The following is a 19,325-nucleotide window of genomic DNA, read 5'->3' on the forward strand; positions in this document are numbered from 1 at the left end:
CCAATCTGGTTAGCACCCATTAGAAAGCAGCTTTTATCTGAAAACTCTCATTAGCATGTGAAATTAGTTTTAGCCTAAACTACGTTTTGCCAAATCTTCCTTTGGTCTGATCTTGAACTAGAGTGTGTACACAATGGAGTTTTTGTTTCCTGAGTGTCAGGCTATCTCTGATGAGGTCAGATAACTCCCATAAGCATTTTATTATTATTATTATTATAAGATGTTTACTACTTTTTACTATTAAACTTTGAAAGATAAATGTATACATACCTATTTTAAAATTTCACTTGCACAACAGAGAACTTCTTTGTTGCTCAACAAACTGTTCTTTATGGTTTTATAGAAAAAGAAATCTTAAAAACTAATTTCATGTCATCCACTGATGTATCTAACTATCCTTTAGTTACTAAAATCTCTGAAAATTTCCAAAAAAACTACACTTTCTCACCATTGAAGGGAAGTACTAGAAAAAATAGAAATGGGCAGAGTAAAAATGTTTTATATAAACTAAACCAAGGAGTAAAACTATACCACGAAATCTTATAATTCTGTAAAACATTTAAATCAAGAATAAAAGAGAAAAAAAAAAACCCTATTTTTACAATGATCGTTGTTATGTCTTTTTATCTTTCACATTTTGACCCAGGCCTGGGAAAATGTCATACTGGAAGGCATTTGCAGACAATAAGTATAGACAAGAAAACAAAAGTCTTCTTGATTCTGAGCTTGCATGCTGTTCAGCAGTTTCATTACTATTTACTGGAACAGTTGTGACTATGTATGGGAAGGAAGACATCTCTCTCTCTCTCTTTTTTTTTTTTGCATTTCCTGTCATTCCCTGCCAAATCTATCTTCCTTTTAAGAACGTTTGCTAAGCCTACCCAAAGGCAAAGTGATTGCAAGTGATATACTATTGCATTAACATACTCTTTAGAATCTTGACTCCTCTCAGGTTTTTTTCAGTGTTGATTGTCCTTTAAAAGTATTAAGGGCCAGAGAGACTGAAACAGTACAATACAGGACAGGATGTGTATGCAAGCTTCTGTTGTGGGACTATTCCATCTTCAACAACACCAATAAACAGAGGCAAGCATTAATCTGGCTTGGAAAAAGGGGGGCACAAAAGAGATAAAAAGAAACAAGAGGGAGTCGGGCGGTGGCGCAGTGGGTTAAGCGCACGTGGCACAAAGCGCAGGGACCGGCGTAAGGATCCCGGTTCGAGCCCCCGGCTCCCCACCTGCAGGGGAGTCGCTTCACGGGTGGTGAAGCAGGTCTGCAGGTGTCTATCTTTCTCTCCCCTCTCTCTCTGTCTTCCCCTCCTCTCTCCATTTCTCTCTGTCCTATCCAACAACAAAGCAAAGTCAACAATGGCAATAATAACAGCAACGAGGCTGCAACAACTAGGGCAACAAAAAAAGGGGGAAAAATGGCCTCCAGGAGCGGTGGATTCATGGTGCAGGCACCGAGCCCAGCAAAAACCCTGGAGGAAAAAAACAAAAGAAACCAGAAATAGTCTCTGTGAGAACTATGGAGGCTATCTCTGGGAAGTGGGAGGGTGAAGACACGTAACTTTGGTGGTGGGTATGGGTGGAACTATTCACTATAACCTTAACAGTTTTATAACCCACTATTAATAACAAATAAAAAAATAAAATAAAAGAGGGGCCGGGTGATGATGGTGCACTTGGCTGAACCCACATGTTATAATTCTCAAGGGCCTGGGTTTAAGCTCTCAGTCCCCCCTTGCAGGGGGAAAGCTTTGTGAGTGGTGAAACAATAATGACAGGTGTCTCTTTGTCTCTCTCCCTCTCTATCACTCCCTTCTCTCTTGATTTCTGGATGTCTCTATCCAACACATAAATAAAAATAATAAAAAATTAAATTAAAAAAGAAATTAAACAAATAAAATGAAATTAGAAAGTAATTTCAGGGGTAGATAGCATAAGTTGATGCAAAGAAACTCTCATGCCCGAGGCTTCAAAGAAAAAGCCTCTCTTTTAGTGCCCTTAGACATGGTGCAATGGGTAGACAGTTAATAGATATATTTTTAAATTTCTTATTTATTTACTTTTAAATTTTTAAAAAATATTTATTTATTTATTCCCCTTTGTTGCCCTTGTTGTTTTATTATTGTAGTTATTATTGTTGTTACTGATGTCATTGTTGTTGGATAGGACAGAGAAATGGAGACAGGAGGGGAAGACAGAGAGGGGGAGAGAAAGACACCTGCAGACCTGCTTCACCGCCTGCGAAGTGACTCCCCTGCAGGTGGGGAAGGAGTCTGGCGGTAGGACAGCAGGTTAAGCACAGGTGGCACAAAGGGCAAGGACCAGCACAAGTATCCCGTTTAGAGCTCCCGGGATACTTGCGCTGGTCCTTGTGCTTTGTGCCACCTGCGCTTAACCCGCTGTACTACCGCCAGACTTCTTTATTTCTTTATTTTTAACAGAATTATCGCTGGGGATTTGTGCCTGCAATATGAATCCACAAATTCTGGTGGCCATTTTTTCCCTTTTTCTGGTTTCTTTTATTTTGACAAGACACGGAAAAATTGAGAGGAGAAGGAAAGATTAAGAGGGAGAGAGAAAAGAGAGACACCTGCAGATGGGGACTAGGGCTTGAAGCTAAGCTCTTGTGCATGGTAATATGTATATTCAATCAGATGCACCACTGCTTGGTCCCAAGAGTTAATCTTATAGATATGACATCCTGAGGTTGATTCCTAGCATCACATATATCAGAGTAATGCTCTGCTTTTCTCTTTTTCTCCCTTGTAAGTAAATAGATAAATAAATAAATGTGTGTGTGTGTGTGTGTGTGTGTGTGTGTGTGTGTGTGTGTTTTGGTCACAGTAGCAGCTTTTTTTTTCCCAAATAAAAAGAGAGAGACAGAGAGTGAGGAGGGAGATACTACAGTACTGAAGTTTCCCCTTGTGCTGTAGGAGATGGGGCTTTGAACCTGGGTCATCTGCATGACAAAGCAAGAGACCACAGGTGAGCTATCTTGCTGGCCCAATAAAATCTTAGGAAAAAAAATAGCTCAGCTGGTAGAACACAGGACTTGAATGTCTGAATCTCCTGGTTTAATCCCTGGAGCTGTATACACCACATTGGAATTCTGCTTCCCCTCCTCTTCCTTATGTTCCTTAAAATAAATTTAAAAAATTTGCCCTCTGTCTGTCTCTCCTCCCCTCTTGATTTCTCTCTGTCCTACCAAATAAAAATAAATAAATAAAATGCACCTTTAAAAAATATTTGTCATGTCAACCAAAACAAGAAGGGACAAAACTTGAATTGGAAGTATATGCCAGTCAAGCCCTTGTACTTCTGGTCCCAGAGAAGATCAGTGACTAAACAGGAGGAAGAACTAATGTATTCTTGCTAAGCACCCAGAAAGTGAACCCTGCTGGTCTTAGCATATCTATTAAATAGTTTGGGATGGTTCTGAGTGTCAGTTTCCTCATCTGCAAGATGGGGATTACTATGTGTTTCTACCTATTAAAGTTGTTCTGAAGATCTGTTGGCTAGTACAAGATGTGGGCTGTGGTAAGGGCACAGTGAGTGGCAGCTATTGTTATTTTTATCTGCAGGACATTGGGTGCTGGGTGGAAGGTAAAATAGCTTTTGTGCCTGTCATTGTTTGGGTGCATTGTCGCTGCTCACCAAGTATCAATACTAATCATCACAGAAAGTGGGTAGAGTCACTTTGGAAAGGGCAGGGAGGGTCTATGCAGGGCAAAAGTCAGACTCTTTGATGTGTTGCCCTGCATTGGTCACTTCTTAGAAACTTTGACAGACTTGATTCTGCCTCCTGCTGAATGCTGATGTTCTGGGAGGCACAGGCCCTGGAGGAAGAAACCAAGAGAAAGCTCAAGTGTGGGTGGGACTCCCTGTAGAAAAGCTGCTTATGGAATGTAGGGGCCTGGGATCTGAAGCATCAATTGCCTTTTGTGAAGGGGTCCAAGATCTTAGATGCTCCCTTGGAGGCCTTAGCTTTCAGAGAAGACAAGTTCTAGAGAAAAGTTTGATGGTTGCCTAAGGAAAAGAAAAGATGTTTTTATTTCCTTACTTTCATTCTGTTTTTGATTTTGTCATGAGAGCAGGGGTGGAGTGGGAGTGGATGAGAATGAAACCCGTCTTAGAGGATTGCAGAACTCACATCCACAAATCAACTTGGCTAAAGCAGCTCCCAGCCCTCATGATCCATATAAGTATTGCTTTCAGTTTCCATCAAAACTGTCTTGACTTTTGTTGGAGGGCTTTTGGTTAATGGAAGAAGACTGTTTTTATTACAGATAACATTCTCTTCTCCTTTGCTGACTATCACTATCACCAGGAGAGAACTCTTGGCAGACTGCCCTGCTCCAGATGGTATTGTTTGAATCTGGAAGCATCAGTTGACTAAAATATTGTAGGTATAACTTTGGCAAATTATTTAACTGCCTAAGGTCCTGTTTCCCCACCTTTCAAATGGGGATTTTAATAACACCTAGCTTATAACCATGTTTGTGAGGGACAAATGTGATAGTGCTCTACCCACACTGAGCCAGCCCTGAGCAAATGCTAGTTGATGATACAATACCCACAGGGCAAGTACAGCCAGACTTGATGACTCTCTCTCTTTTTTCTTTCCCCCTGATGATTTCTTTCTTTTTTAAAAAATATTTATTTTTATTTATTTATTCCCTTTTGTTGCCCTTGTTGTTTTATTGTTGTAGTTATTATTGTTGTTGTTGTTGTTGGATAGGACAGAGAGAAATGGAGAGAGGAGGGGAAGACAGAGAGGAGGAGAGAAAGATAGACACCTGCAGACCTGCTTCACCACCTGTGAAGCGACTTCCCTGCAGGTGGGGAGCCGGGGTTCGAACCCGGATCCTTATGCCGGTCCTTGTGCTTTGCGCCACCTGCGCTTAACCCGCTGCGCTACAACCCGACTCCCCCGCCCCCCGATGATTTCTAAGCCATGAGAAATATGTCACTGTATATAATAGTGGAGTCAAAAGGTGAGACTTTCTTGTCCATTCATTTTCTCACCTGAGTGTGGCCTTTGCGCTTGCTTCCAACTTACTCTGTTACATAGCTGTTTGAACACTTTTCCCCATACTCTGTCTCCCAGAGTGGGAATCTTAGTGTTCCCTTTCCTTTTCCTGTTCTACTTAGGGATCCATCCAGCTTTATTTGCTACCTGAGTGTTTAAGTTCCCTTTCCTGCAAAAAGTAAAGATCAAAGAGTAAAATGAGGCAAAGGTGTCCCCAAATTACAAAAATAATAAAATTCTGAAAATTGTGGTGTGTTTTTATTTTTATTTTATTTTCTAACTTTTAAGTGTGGTTGTAGATTGTATTGCATCTAGCGCATTGATACCTTTGCATCTAGCATTTGACTGAATGGAAGGATTCAGGCTCCAAGTTTCTTTCTGTGGGTATACAACTGAGTTTGTGTTTTCCTTTACTTATATATTTTTTATTTAAAGCTAACTACTTCTCTGTGGTAACACAAGATGTGCTTTTCAATATTTAGGGTCTTTTATTTTTCCAAACTGTTTTATTAGAAAAGAGAGGGTGTCAAACAATTCTAGGCTTTCTATTTGAAAATAATTCCGTGGGTTTAGATTGGGGTCTATTGATGCTGAATTTTTTTCAACCTTCCAAAAGATTCTGATGGAGCCTGCTCATGGACAAGTGTTTAGGAACTACTTTGTTAGTGTTTCACATACACACACACACACACACACACACACAGACACACACACACACACACACACACATTCTTGCTCTCCAACAGATAATAAATCCCTTCAGTACCCCCCCCCCCAACACTTCATCTGCACTATTCCAGCCTTTAGGTCCATAATTGTTCAACAATTTGTTTGGCTTTGTATGTTAACTTTCCTTTCAGCCACCAGGTTCCAGATGCCAGCATGATGCTGACCAGACTTCCCTGGACAGACGACCCCATCAATGTGTCCTGGAGCTCCGCTTCCCCAGAGACTCACCCTACTAGGGAAAGAGAGAGGCAGACTGCAAGTATGGATTGACCAGTCAATACCCATGTTCAGCAGGGAAGCAATTAAAGAAGCCAGACCTTCCACCTTCTGCAACCCACAACAACCCTGGGTCCATACTCCCAGAGGGATAAAGAATGGGAAAGCTATCAGGGGACGGAATGGGATATAGAGATCTGGTGGTGGGAACTGTGTGGAGTTGTACCCCTCTTATCCTATGGTTTTGTTAATGTCTCCTTTTTTAAATAAATAAATAAATAAATAAATAAATAAAAATAAATCCTTTCATGGGATCAGAAACTTGGAGCTCCCTGTCCCCACAATGAAGGCAGTCCCCAGGAAGATTCTAAATGATAACAAAACAATCCTGGTTAGATTTCCAAGGATGAAAATTAACAGTGACTAATTATGCATCATCTGCTATTTGAGTGTTAGAATAAAGATGAATGGGAACTTGGGAGAAAACTCTCTCTAACCCACCTATAGGAATCAATTCATTTGACCATAGAGTAGACTGCTGGGCTGAGAAGGGCAGTTATTACTTAATAGGTACATACTGAGCTTATAAAATGTTTTATTAAATGACAAAAATTCTAAACATTATACAGGGTCCCATTTTGTGGTATGCATGCTAACTACATTCCCAGATGACTTTAATGAGCAAATTACAGAAGTTTTGCAAAGAAAATAGATCCCCAGAGAGGGGAGAAGAAAACCACTAGGCTGCTACTGTGTTGAAAGTTGTCCCAAGAGTTCCCTTCTCTTGCCCAAAGTTTCCTGGTGGAAGAAAATCTGCTGTTTGGAAAAAGAAACTTTGGACTCATCTGTTCTATCCTCGCTGCTTGCTCTTACTTATCCGTTCCCAACCACAAGGACCTTGAAGCAACAGTGAAAACAACACTCCTGTGCTCTTCTTCTTTAAGAAAGAAAACATTTCACTGAGGGAGATGGGGATGGGGGAGGGACACAGACCTTCAGTGGTGGGAATGGTGTTAATAGATACTTCTATTAACTTATAGTCTCACAAATAACTATTTAATTAATATGAGAGGGGGAAAATGGATTGAATGTCTCAAACTTTTTGATGCATAGACCATAGACTGATAGATATTTGTTCAACCTAAGCACTTAAGACTTCAAATTGGTAATCAGATTGAATTTTAACAGTGGGCTCAATTATTAATACATTTCTAATAATGAATTGTTCTTTGAAATATTGTCTTCAAAAAGCTTAGACCAGGGAGAACAGAAGCAACAGGGTAGCATTACTTTATAAGATACAGCTATATATAAATAGCATAAAAGGACATAAATTATGGTGAGGTCTTGTATGATATAGCAAATCCTAACAATGGGATTTTCAAGGTTAACCTAATTGCCAGATAATTTGGTTATAGCAATAACTATTGCTGTCTTAAACCCTAAGACACCAGGAAACTCCCCATTTCTCTATAAAGCCCATATTTTCCCCAGTCTTGGAATCTTTAGGGTGGGGCTTACTTTCCTGCATGCTTCTCTCAGCTCGTACCAACTGATACTGCATCTGCTGATCCCAGCCTAATCTATGCAACCAGTACCACCTTAGCATGCTTCACTATGGACTGTGTTTTGGAGGGGGGGGGAGAGAAAGAAAACTGTCTATTCAGTTCTTTGACCCCCACTTTTTAATTTAAATTTTATTTATTTATTTATTTATTTATTTATTTTCTGTTGCTGAGCTCTAGAAGTACTTTATAGATGTTCGATGTTGGATGTTGGGAGCAGATGTGTGATATGCAAATCTGATAGTGGAATTGAACTTAATACTGAACAAATTTGAGGAGACACACCAGTAAAACACTATATACGTTTTAAGAGTGGCCTACCAATCACTGAGCTCTTTAACAAATTAATATTTCTCTGGCCTGCAGCCATCATTCAGGACCTCAGCGGGTATTTAAAGAGTGCCTTGACAAAGCACTAGACTTTAAGTCACAATGACTAAGATGGTTGGAATAGCCTCCTGCCCTCACAAAAGTCAAGTTTTCATTCGGAAACTTGACAAGGGTTAAATCATGAATAGGCAAATACTAAATGGTGGTACATGGCTAGAGACAAGATAATAGGAACTTGGGATAGAGGATGAGTATAGGTTGGCCAAAGCATAGTTTAGGAAATTATCTCTGAGAAAGCATACGGGCAGAGACATGAATGTTAAGGAGGAGTCAAGCAAAGCTTCAGGGGGAGGGAAGATCCAAGCCCTGTAGATGAAATGGGTTTTACAAGTTTACTAAGTATTGTGGGGTCATTTAGCCTAAGGGGTCCAAGACCAGTCATAGTTTAACTGGTTAAATGTTTATAGTTTCAATTGGACATTCTACATTACCTCTCTACAGTTGCTGTTTTTACTTTGTAGAATGGGAAATATTATAGTATCGGTCATGAAACATTTCTATGAAGGAAATATATAGAATGCCAGATAATAAATCAAGCTTACATAAACACAACTTATCTTCAGTAAAGAATTCAACAAAACTTTATTGAGTACCTACTATATGTCAGAGATTATTCTTCTAATTTATTGCTAGAGGGTCCTCTATTGCTATAATATATGTGAAGGTCAGGGAAAACACTTCCCTTCCAAGCTATGACCTTAGGGTAGACAGAAAACATGAACACAAGTGGGAAGCTTATGTATGAACTAAATGTTGGTTTATTGTACTTCAGAACATTTATTTCTATAACAAATATTTATTGTGTGTCTGCTCAATGTTAAGTAATATAATTAGGTACTGGAGACAGTGAATAAGATAAAGTTTCTGACCTGGTGAATTTTATACTTGGAAATTCTCAACTAAGATTTATCAATATCTAATTTGATTAGTGGTTTCAACAAATAATCCTGAAATGGCAGGATATATATATATTGGTATTCAAACCAAAATGTGTCCTTTCTGAAATAAAAATGAGGAGTTGGGGACAGCTGATTCTAGCAATGCATGTAAATTTCTTTTCCCTGTTTTGCAATTAAAATAAAATTTGGCCAAGGTCCTTTTGGATCAGCTGCTGCATAGTGTTGACAATAATATCAACTGCACTCTCCTGAGACTTGCTAATTAAATTGAAAGTTTAATGGAAAGAAAATGCACATGTTTCGTACTAATATGCTGATTTGTTTGGAATTGAGTGAATTTTAGATATACTTTCAGGATAAGTTAGGGACAGTATATAAGATATACAGTGAAATTGAGGACTAAGAATAAAAGTAAAAGATATTGGACTCAATACAGGATTTTTATTATCATAGGTGGACAGTTCCATATTTTCCCAAAATAGGTGTTGGCATACCTCATCCTTCACACAACTCATCATGCTCCTCCATTATAGGGCTCCAGGGCAGGCGGGAATTAAAAACAGTTACTTCTAGGCAAAGAACTGGAGTGGAAGAGCAATGAACATGTGTGTGTTTGCTTATCATTAGTTGTGTTTCTGCATTGTGCTTTTTTTTAAAATTTTATTATTTTATTTTTATTTATTTATTCCCGTTTGTTACCCTTGTTGTTTTATTGTTGTACTTATTCTTGTTGTCGTAGTTATTGGGTAGGACAGAGAAATGGAGAGAGGAGGGGAACACAGAGGGGGGGAGGGAAAGATAGACACCTGCAGACATGCTTTACCGCTTGTGAAGCGACTCCCCTGCAGGTGGGGAGCCGGGGGCTTGAACCGGGATCCTTACGCCTGTCCTTGAGCTTTGCGCCATGTGTGCTTAAACCGCTGCTCTGCACTGTGCTTTTTAAAGAAAACTTCTCTTCAGATTAGAAAAAGCCACACAAAGATTTCTTCAAGTACTATTCTCTTATATAAGTATCATAAAATTATTCAAGATCAAGAGATTGAAACTGATCGAATATTGATAGAATGAACCAGGGCAGATATTAACTGTTAAACCTTAATCTACAAATTAACAATTTACAATTAATCTTAATCAACAAATGCCTTTTCTGCTCTACATATATATGTATATACTATAAGTGACTAAATATTGATTTACAAAATTATAAGATAATGGGTATAATTTCACACCATTTACACCACTAGAGTTCTGTATCCCCAGTCTCTCCATAGGAAACTATAGTGGGTTCTTCCAAGATTGCAGATATGATTTGACTATTATTTCTATAACTACCTGTCTATATTTATATACATTTCCCTTCTTTTTTCTTATGGTCCTGCCATCTCTTCTAAGTCACACCTACACCTGTTACTATTTCTGAATATTCTTTTTTTTCCTCTTCTCTTTCTGGGTCCTGATGCAGTTGGAGTTCAGAGCTCTCTGGTTATCTTCCTTATCATTTCTCCCTCTCTGGAAGAATGGATCAAAATTCTTTTTGGGGAGCAGAAGGTAAGAGTTTTGGCTTCTGTAATTGCCTTTTCACTGGACATGGGCATTGGCAGGTGTATCCATACTCCCAGCCTATTTCTATATTTCCCTAGTAGGATAGGGCTCTGGAGAGGTGATGTTCTGGGACACATTTGTGAGGTCATCTCTTGAGGGAATTCAGGGTAGAATCATGATAACATCTGCAACCTGATGGTTTAATAAGCAAAATATTATCCATTTCCATCCATTTTATCCCAAAGGACACAATATCATCTTTTTTATTGCTGATTAGTACTTCACTGAGTATTTGTCCCATAACTTTTTTTATCCAGTCATCTGTTAGAGGGTATTTTGGTTGCTTCCACATTTTTGAATATTGTGTATAATGCATCTATGAACATGAGGGTACATATATCTCTTTGAATTAGTGTTATTATCCCCTCTTTAAGGATTCTCTATAATATTTGTACTTGTTTGCGCTTCCACTATGCTCTACCTATATTTAAGTCCTATAATTGGTTGAGAATCTGACTATTGCATATAGTTAGTTCTCTCCCTACTCTCTCTGAGCTTGTGACTCTGCCTTAGTCTTTCATAACTTTTGAATAGTACTGACGAGCTATTTGGTTGAAAAGGAGTTTCAGAATTTGGGTTTTTTCCAAATTTGGTTTTGTCTGGTGTTTTCTGCTTTTCTAATTATGTGCACACTGCATAGTACACATAACTCAGGTAAACATTTTGCTCAATAAATACTGTCCAGTTGACTTTTTCTAATGTTAAATATACCCTGTGTCAATAATTCATTTTTTAGCAGCCAGGGAAATGGTTTAGCAAGTAGAACACAAGACTTGCATGCTTAAGGTGGTGGTGGTGGGTGTACTTAGTAGGGGTGAGAGAGGAGGGTTCGACTCCCAACACAAGCCAGAGGGTGCTCTGGTCTCTCTCTCTCTCGTAAAATAAACACATCTTAGAAAAAGAAGTTTGGGAATCAGGCGGTAGCACAGCGGGTTAAGCACATGTGGAGCAAAGCACAAGGACCAGGGAAAGGATCCCAGTTCCAGCCCCCAGCTCCCCACCTGCAGGGGAGTCCCTTCACAGGTGGTGAAGCAGGTCTGCAGGTGTCTATCTTTCTCTCCCCCCTCTGTCTTCCCCTTCTCTCTCCATTTCTCTCTGTCCTATCCAACAACAACAACAATAGTAACTACAACAATAAAACACCAAGGGCAACAAAAGGGAATAAATAAATAAATAAATAAAAATTCTAAAAAAAAAAGAAAATTTTTTTCTTACATCAAGCCTTTCCTAAGGTTCTAAATGACTTTTTTTCTTATTAAACAATTTTATTTTAATGAGAGAGAGAGAGAGAGATATGCCAGAGCACTGCTCAACTCTGGTTTATGATTATGTTTGGAGTTGAACAAGAGACTTTGGAACCTCAGGCATGAAGTGTTTTTTCATTTTCATTTTCATTATACCATATCCTTATTCCCAGGGTTCCTCTCTTTTCTAGCTCTATTTTTGGGGAAGGTAATGAACCATTGTGATCTAGCCTCCACTACAAGACTTTTGCTGATTGCAGAGGAACAGGTCAGACTCCCTTTGGGCTCTGGGAACATGCCAGCCACAGAGGCAGAAGCCAACTCTGACCCAAGCAGAGGAGCATCAGGGAGTGACTGACATGAAGCCAAGCCTCCTCAACCAAAGGTTCTGGCCCCTTAAAACCCCCATCCTTACCCACAAGCATCTCCTCCACTCACTGTTACTAAGCACTTAGGCCTTGTCAGGTCTCTGCTTGTCTAAGAGTTTGCCTTTGGCCTAATCTTAGCCTCTCACTCCTTTTAAACAAAGGGAGTGGTGACAGTCACCATCTCCAAATGTACTCTCAGCCTTTTGAGGCTTAGAGAGATTCTTAGCTCTGGCATAAATCAAAGAAGAGAGAAAATATTCATTTAGTCCATAAAAAAAAAAAAAAACCTCACTATCCCATGTCCCATACAGGAGCTTATTCTTTTAATAGCTTTATTCTTTCCCATTAAGAAAGGTATTGTTCCAGAGCACTCATTCCAGACTGTATATTAGCCATTTCATTTTTCACAAAGGGGAAAAATACCTTTCCACACATGATTAATACTGTAGTTGAATACCAGAAGAGCCGACCATGTTCTGGCCTTGAGCCATCCGTCAGCAATTTAACATCTGCAACTTAGCCACGGTGAGTCACAGCTAACATCATGAACAAATCATGGCTGAACAAATCGTGGTCAGAACAGTTTATGAACTTTGTGTGTGCAGATCATACCTACTCGCCTGGGATTTGAAAATGAGGATGATCTAAAGTAAGGAAAGCCACATATGAAAAGAGAATCCACTGATCTTTGTCAGTAAAACATTCCGATTAGATTCTCTCCCATGGGAATTCAAAGCTCTGCCCCCTCTCACTTGAAGGTAATAAGGAAGAGGGAGGCTTATATTTTAGAGAGGCATTGTTAGAACTGTGCAGATTGTAGTATCGGAACAGTTGCGTGCATTTCTTAGTGTAAACACTTTCTATCAGATGTGCAGGCATGCTGGAAATAGACAATGTGTGGGTTGAGTAGGTGGATTCAACTTAACATTTTTTTTTTTTTAATACACTACACTGCTTCTCTGCCATCCACCCCAAGCCCACTCTTATCCCCATTTTTTTCTCATATATTAATATCCACTGGGTAGGTTGTTCTAAGAACAAATCCAGCAATGAACCCACATGCACTGACATTAAACACATAGTAGGTGCTCCTGGAACATAAGTTTTCATTCTTCCTTTCCCCTTTCTTCTCCAAAGAGAAAAGGTGTGTCGGCTAGAATTAACTGATGAAGACAACTTTTCTGGAAGTTAGTTGAAGGGCAGATTCTTTAGAGGAACATGAATAGCTTTATAAATTGCCTTCAAGAGTCACACCAAATCCTTCAGTCTGTTTTAAAAGAACTGTTTACCGCTGCATATGGCAGTCATTATTTGGAATAATAAACCCTCCGAGAATCTGAACATTCATGGGCCAACAGATGGGTCAACTTGCTTCGCAATTTAACAAAGTAATTTATTTCAATCACCAAGACAGGGCATGTGAAGATTACTAATTCCGTTCACAAGCACAAGGAGCAAACACCACTACATTGTGCAATTGTGCTGCCATTATGGAAATGCACACCTGTTCAATTGGTTTTGAGACAGGATTCATTTCGATTAATGTTTCCTTTTCTTCCAAGGTGTGTATTAAATTGCCATGGATTCTTCTGCTGAAATGCATGTGCTAATTGGTGTCAGGATGAGATAAAGATCTCAGTGAAAATTTATACCAAACCATGGATATAATCAAGGTCCTCAAAGTCAGCTTTGGGAAGTAAAACAGGTGCATCAGAAGTATATTCTTATTGTAATTGGACAATATGTTGCTTTTTTCTTCTTCAAGCAGTCATCTGGGTTCAATGGGGATAAAAAGACATGCTCATTTGTTCCTTATCTTCAAGTCCTCCTAAGTATACAATAGCTTTATTTCCCTTTTCTTCATCCATTTTCACTCATCTGTTTGAAGGGAGAAAAGAATACAAAATGATAAGATAACTTCTTGGAATAAATTCATATATCTGCTAAAAATGGGATTTAAGGTGTTAAAGATAACAGGTAACATTTCTCTGATCATCTACTTTCTTCACCTCACATCCCAACACCAAGTTGGACAGAAAGTCCATGATAATTTCAGGAAGTGTCATCCAAAAGGTGGCACCTGTTTCACATTTAAGAACAGTCATATGTTACATAAGATTATTCATGCTAATGCTCTTTTTTGAAAAGAAAATATTTTCTTCTAAGATAAATCTTTCTCCACTTCTATGTCTATACTACTTACTTCAACATAAATGACTTTCTTCTTTCTCATCATTATTCCAAAATATTTATTTATTGAATGCATTTTTTTTTGCCCAAAGTCATATTAGCTTCTGTGGTATGAACCCTAGTAGAATAGAACATAACTCCATCTCCTCTCAGCCAGCAGGGGGGTTATGGGGAAGGCAGCAATTATAGCAACTATAAATGTAGGTTTTGAGAGGACCCTTATCCAGGGTCATTAGCAAATATATTTTGTCTTTCAAGTCTCCATATTTATTAGGGCAATGAGCAAATATACCAAAGGGATTGGCAAAATTATGACATAAATGCATCTCAACACTAGCAACAATTGAAGTAGTATGTATATAAACTTATTTGAGAAATAGGTTTATATACATACTCAATTTATTCTCAATTTGAGAAATATTATGAGTTTGATACTTGAGTGCAGTGACTCAAAATGTCTCATACCTCATTCAAAATCCCTTTCTATCACTCTCTTCCTGTGGGTGACAGGACTGACAGTACCATTTTGCCATTCCTCTAGCTTTTCTCCCCGGTCAGGTTCTCAGGGGTTCTCCTCTCCATTATTCCCTCAATTTTCCCATGCTCTGCCCCTCTTCATTGTCATTTATCTCACTTGGGCTACTGTTGTCATTCACCTTCTACAATGTTCTCCTCTCTGCTTTTTCTGCCTTCTACCCAAAAATTCCTTATCTACTTGGCAGGTTGATTCTCTTGGCCCCCAGACCTTCCCCAGTTATTCATTCTCAAGGAATTTGATTGAAACTTATAAACCTGATAGCCAGAGTCTTCTCTAGACTGGCCACAACAACTTTTCCAGCTCTCTCAATGACTCACATGCTTTCTTTCATGTGTGTGAAACCAAGACATCATCCATGTACAATTTCACTGATCGTGAACCAATATTTTCACTGTAAGGGACAGAGAGAAAGACAAAGAGTGGGAAGAGACGCTACAGCATCAGAGATTCCCCCACTTCCAATGTACTCCCATGTGGTGCTGGGGCACAGACCTCGGTTGCACACGTAGTAAGACACACCTGCTGCCCTGAGGCCCTGAGTCATCTCTCTGGCCCCACTCTCATCTCTTACCCCTCCCCCACACAGTCTAAGCACAAGGATACTAACTATTCTACAAGTCCATCTTTGCTTTTCCACATCTAAGCACTGTATTTAAATACACTGTTTCTAGGCCTCTGTCTTCAGTACCAGCACTGAAGTCTTTTTTTTTTTTCCCAAAGGTTTTAAAGCATCTCTGTACCAGCCTCTGTATCACTTGACCAGCTGCTGTTCTTTTTTATTTTTAACTTTTTTTTCCTTTACTGGGGGACTAACTTTTTACATTCAACAGTAAATGCAATAGTTTGTACATGCATAACACTTCTCAGTTTTCCACATAACAACACAACTCCCACTAGGTCCTCTGTCATCCTTTTTCAGGACCTGTATTCTCCTCCCCACCCACCCCAGAGTTTTTTTCTTTGGTGTAATATACCAGCTCCAGTCCAGGTTCTGCTTACTGTTTTCTGATCTTGTTTTTCAACTGCTGCCTGTGAGTGAGATCATCTCATAGATATCCTTCTGTTTCTGACTTATTTCAATTAACATGATTTCTTCAAGCTCCATCCAAGATGGGCTGAAAACAGTTAAATCACCATTTTTAATAGCTGAGTAATATATATGCCATAACTTGCTCAGCCACTCATCTGTTGTTGGACACCTGGGTGCTTCCAGGTTTTGGCTATTACAAATTGTGCTTCTATGAACATATGTGTACACAGATCTTTTTGGATGGGTGTGTTGGGCTTCTTAGAATATATACCCAGGAGAGGAATTGCAGGGTCATATGGTGGGTCCACTTCTAGCCTTCTGAGAGTTCTTCAGACTGTTCTCCATAGGGGCTGGACCAATTTACATTCCCACCAGCAGAGTAGGTATGACATTCTCACAGGAGTGAAGTGGAATTTCATTGTTGTCTTTATTTGCATTTCTCTGACAATCAATGACTTGGAGGATTTTTTTCATGTGTCTCTCGGCCTTTCAGATGTCCTCTGTGGTGGATAATCTGTCCATGTCCTCCCCTCATTTTTGGATGGGGTTATTTGTTTTCTTGTTGTTGAGTTTGGCAAGCTCTTTATATATTTTGGTTATTAAACTCTTGTCTGATGTATGGCATGTAAAGATCTTCTCCCATTCTGCGAGGAGTCTCTTTGCTTGGGTAGTGATTTCTTTTGCTGTGCAGAAGCTTTTTAATTTGATGTAGTCCCATAGGCTTATTCTTGCCTTAATCTTCTTTGTAATTGGATTTGTTTCACTGAAGATTTACATAAGGTAGGATGGTGGAGTAAGAGTATATCAGATAGTACCACTAAAGAGAACTACTGGAGAAGAAGAACAGAAGAAAGAGAAATCAGGACTGGATGGTGGTGCACCTGATTGAGTACACACACTACAATGTGCAAGGACCCAGTTCAAGGCCCCATCCCCACCTGCATGAGGGAAGCTTCATGAGTTTTGAAACAGTACTTCGTATTTCTCTCTCTCTCTCTTTCTCTTTCTCTCTCTCTTTCTCTCCTTTTAATATCTCTCTGTTTCTATCGCAAGTAAATAAATATTTGTATAAAAAAGAAAGAAAAATTAGTCACAGAGTGGTGTAGAAAGAACCTACAAAAGACTCCAGTGTTCATATTTTATCTTTTGTAGACAGATGTGTTTTTTAGGCAAGCTGGCGTTGTAGCTTATACTCATTTACAGGGTTTGAAACTAGCTAGTGTGCTGACTCCATATGGAGACCTGACTTCATGAATAATCCCAACTCACAACTTTTACAAGTAAAAGTTCAGGTCTTGAAGCTGAAATCAGGAAAGCACATGTAAAACCAAATAGCTTTCTGGAAACTTTTGTCACCATGAAAATATTTTAGTTCAATATTCTACATAAAGTACACAGTAGCAGTTAAATAAAGGAATGCTTAGTAAAGATCATCTGGGAATGTGGGGGGAATTGTAATTTTGCAAAGTGTTATCCGGAATTACAGATTTAGCTAGCTGCTTGTCAATTTTTTTCTTTTCCTTTTGTTTTTTTTTCCTTTTTTGCTTTTTCTTCTTCTTCTTTTTTGTTTGTTTGTAACAAGGACACTGACAAAACCATAGGAAAAGACGAGTACAACTCCACACAATTCCCACCACCAGAACTCCGTGTCCCATTCCCTCCCTTGATGGCTTCCCTATTCTTTATCCCTCTGGTAGTATGGACTCAAGGTCATTGTGGGATGCAGAAAGTGGAAGGTCTGGCTTCTGTAATTGCTTCCCACTGAATATGGGCATTGACAGGTTGATCCATACTCCCAGCCTGCCTCCTCTCTTTCCAGTTCTAGGGAATCGGAGCTCTAGGACACATTGGTGGGGTTGTCTGTCCAGGGAAGTCTGGTTGACATCATACTAGCACCTGGAACCTGTGGCTGAAAAGAGAGTTAACATATAAAGCCAAACAAGTTGTTGACTAATCATGAACCTAAAGGTTGGAATAGTGCAGATGAAGAGTTGGGGGGGGGGGTCTCTATTTTGTAGATAGCTAGTAGGCATATTTTAGTTATATTCCAAAGGGCCTGTGGCTATACTAGTTTTTTTTTTTTTTTTTTTCTCCCTGAGCCTGAAATCTGAAATGCAGGTGGATCCAAGTTATTGTCTGGGGAGATGATGTCATAGCTGGAAAAAGGACCAGGAAGCTAGGACAGGGAAGAGAGTAGCTCCCAAATATGGGAAAGGTATATAGGTATTGTTGACTGTAAACCCATCAATCTGATCTCATCTGGGGCCCATATTCAACTTAGAAGCCTGTGTGACCTCTGCATTACTGTAGATCTGAGCTTACATTCTGTGGTCATGATAGGAACATTCCAAGCTGCCCCAATATAAGGACCCATCTTCCTCAGGTGTAGCATAGAGTATGTTGTTCAGCCTCCCTTCAGAGGATGGAACATTCTTTACTGTTGTTAATTCAAGTTGAAGGCAAGGTCCTTTGGGGGCCCACAAAGGGCTCTATTTTGTTGTTCCTGATATAGATGACCAGTAACAATGGAGACAGAGATTTATTTCAAGGTCTAGGCCCATCTTGTCTGTTTGGGAATCTCAGGACTCCCTGAATAGAGCCAGCTGATGGGGAGGCCTGATAGTGACTAAAGAGTCATCATTAAATATGCCAGTCTCTTGCCCTTATTCAGCTTTTGAAGTCCTTGTTTTGGTAAGGAAAGCTTGGGAGTGAGTGAGGGAAGTATAATAGGAAATAGGTGAGGAGGGTGACTAAGTCTAAGTAGACACTATTTCATTATGAACTTCATACTGACTCACTGTAGACTATTGTGTACTTTTGCTTTCAGGTATATATTTTGCCTTAATTTATGGATATATGTGAACGTATGCCCTATCTCAAGGGACCTGGTCTATATCTAGGTTTTGGGACTTTTTTAGGTAGTGAACCACCTGGAATGGAATTAGAGAATCCTATGAAAGGAAAGGTATCACCTGAGTAATGAGGATGAAGGGTTGACATTCTATGCCTGATGTCTCTGGACACAGTCTGAAATGAAGCATAGCGAGGTGGTACTCGTTGCGTTGATTAGGTTGGGATCAGCAGATACAATATCCTTTGGTTGAGAGAAGCATGCAGGAAAGTGAGCCTTACCCAAGAGGTTCCAGAACTAGAGGAAATATAGGCTCTATAGAGAAAGTGGAAGGTTCCTGATGACTTAGGGTTTAAAAAGGGCAATAGATGGTTATTGCTATAATCAAATTATTTGGCAATTGGGCTAACTTTGAAATATCCCTTTGTTAGGATTTGCTGTATCATATAGAACATCACCATAATTTATGTCCTATGAGATTATTTGTATATAGCTGTGCCACTGGTTGTTTCTGTTCTCCCTGGTCTAAGCTTTTAAGAGAGTCAGCATATCAAAGACTTAGCCTATGGTCTGTGCATTAAAAAGTTTGAGACATCGAATCAATTTTCCCCCTCTATTTCCCCCACTATTTAATTAAATAGTGATTTATATGACTACAAATTAATA

At 39.3% G+C, this 19,325-nt stretch overlaps 1 long non-coding RNA gene across 1 annotated transcript in view; it reads right to left on the bottom strand.

The window, feature by feature from the left end:
* Positions 1-13,658: 13,658 nt before the first annotated feature.
* LOC132539769 (uncharacterized) overlaps positions 13,659-19,325 on the bottom strand; it is a 55,583-nt gene continuing 49,916 nt past the window's right edge. The window contains exon 4 of the long non-coding RNA XR_009551069.1: positions 13,659-13,928. This is a non-coding gene — a long non-coding RNA (uncharacterized LOC132539769). The remainder of the gene's footprint in view (positions 13,929-19,325) is intronic.

Source organism: Erinaceus europaeus, chromosome 8 (genome assembly GCF_950295315.1).
Source record: "Erinaceus europaeus chromosome 8, mEriEur2.1, whole genome shotgun sequence".
Lineage (NCBI taxonomy): Eukaryota > Metazoa > Chordata > Mammalia > Eulipotyphla > Erinaceidae > Erinaceus > Erinaceus europaeus.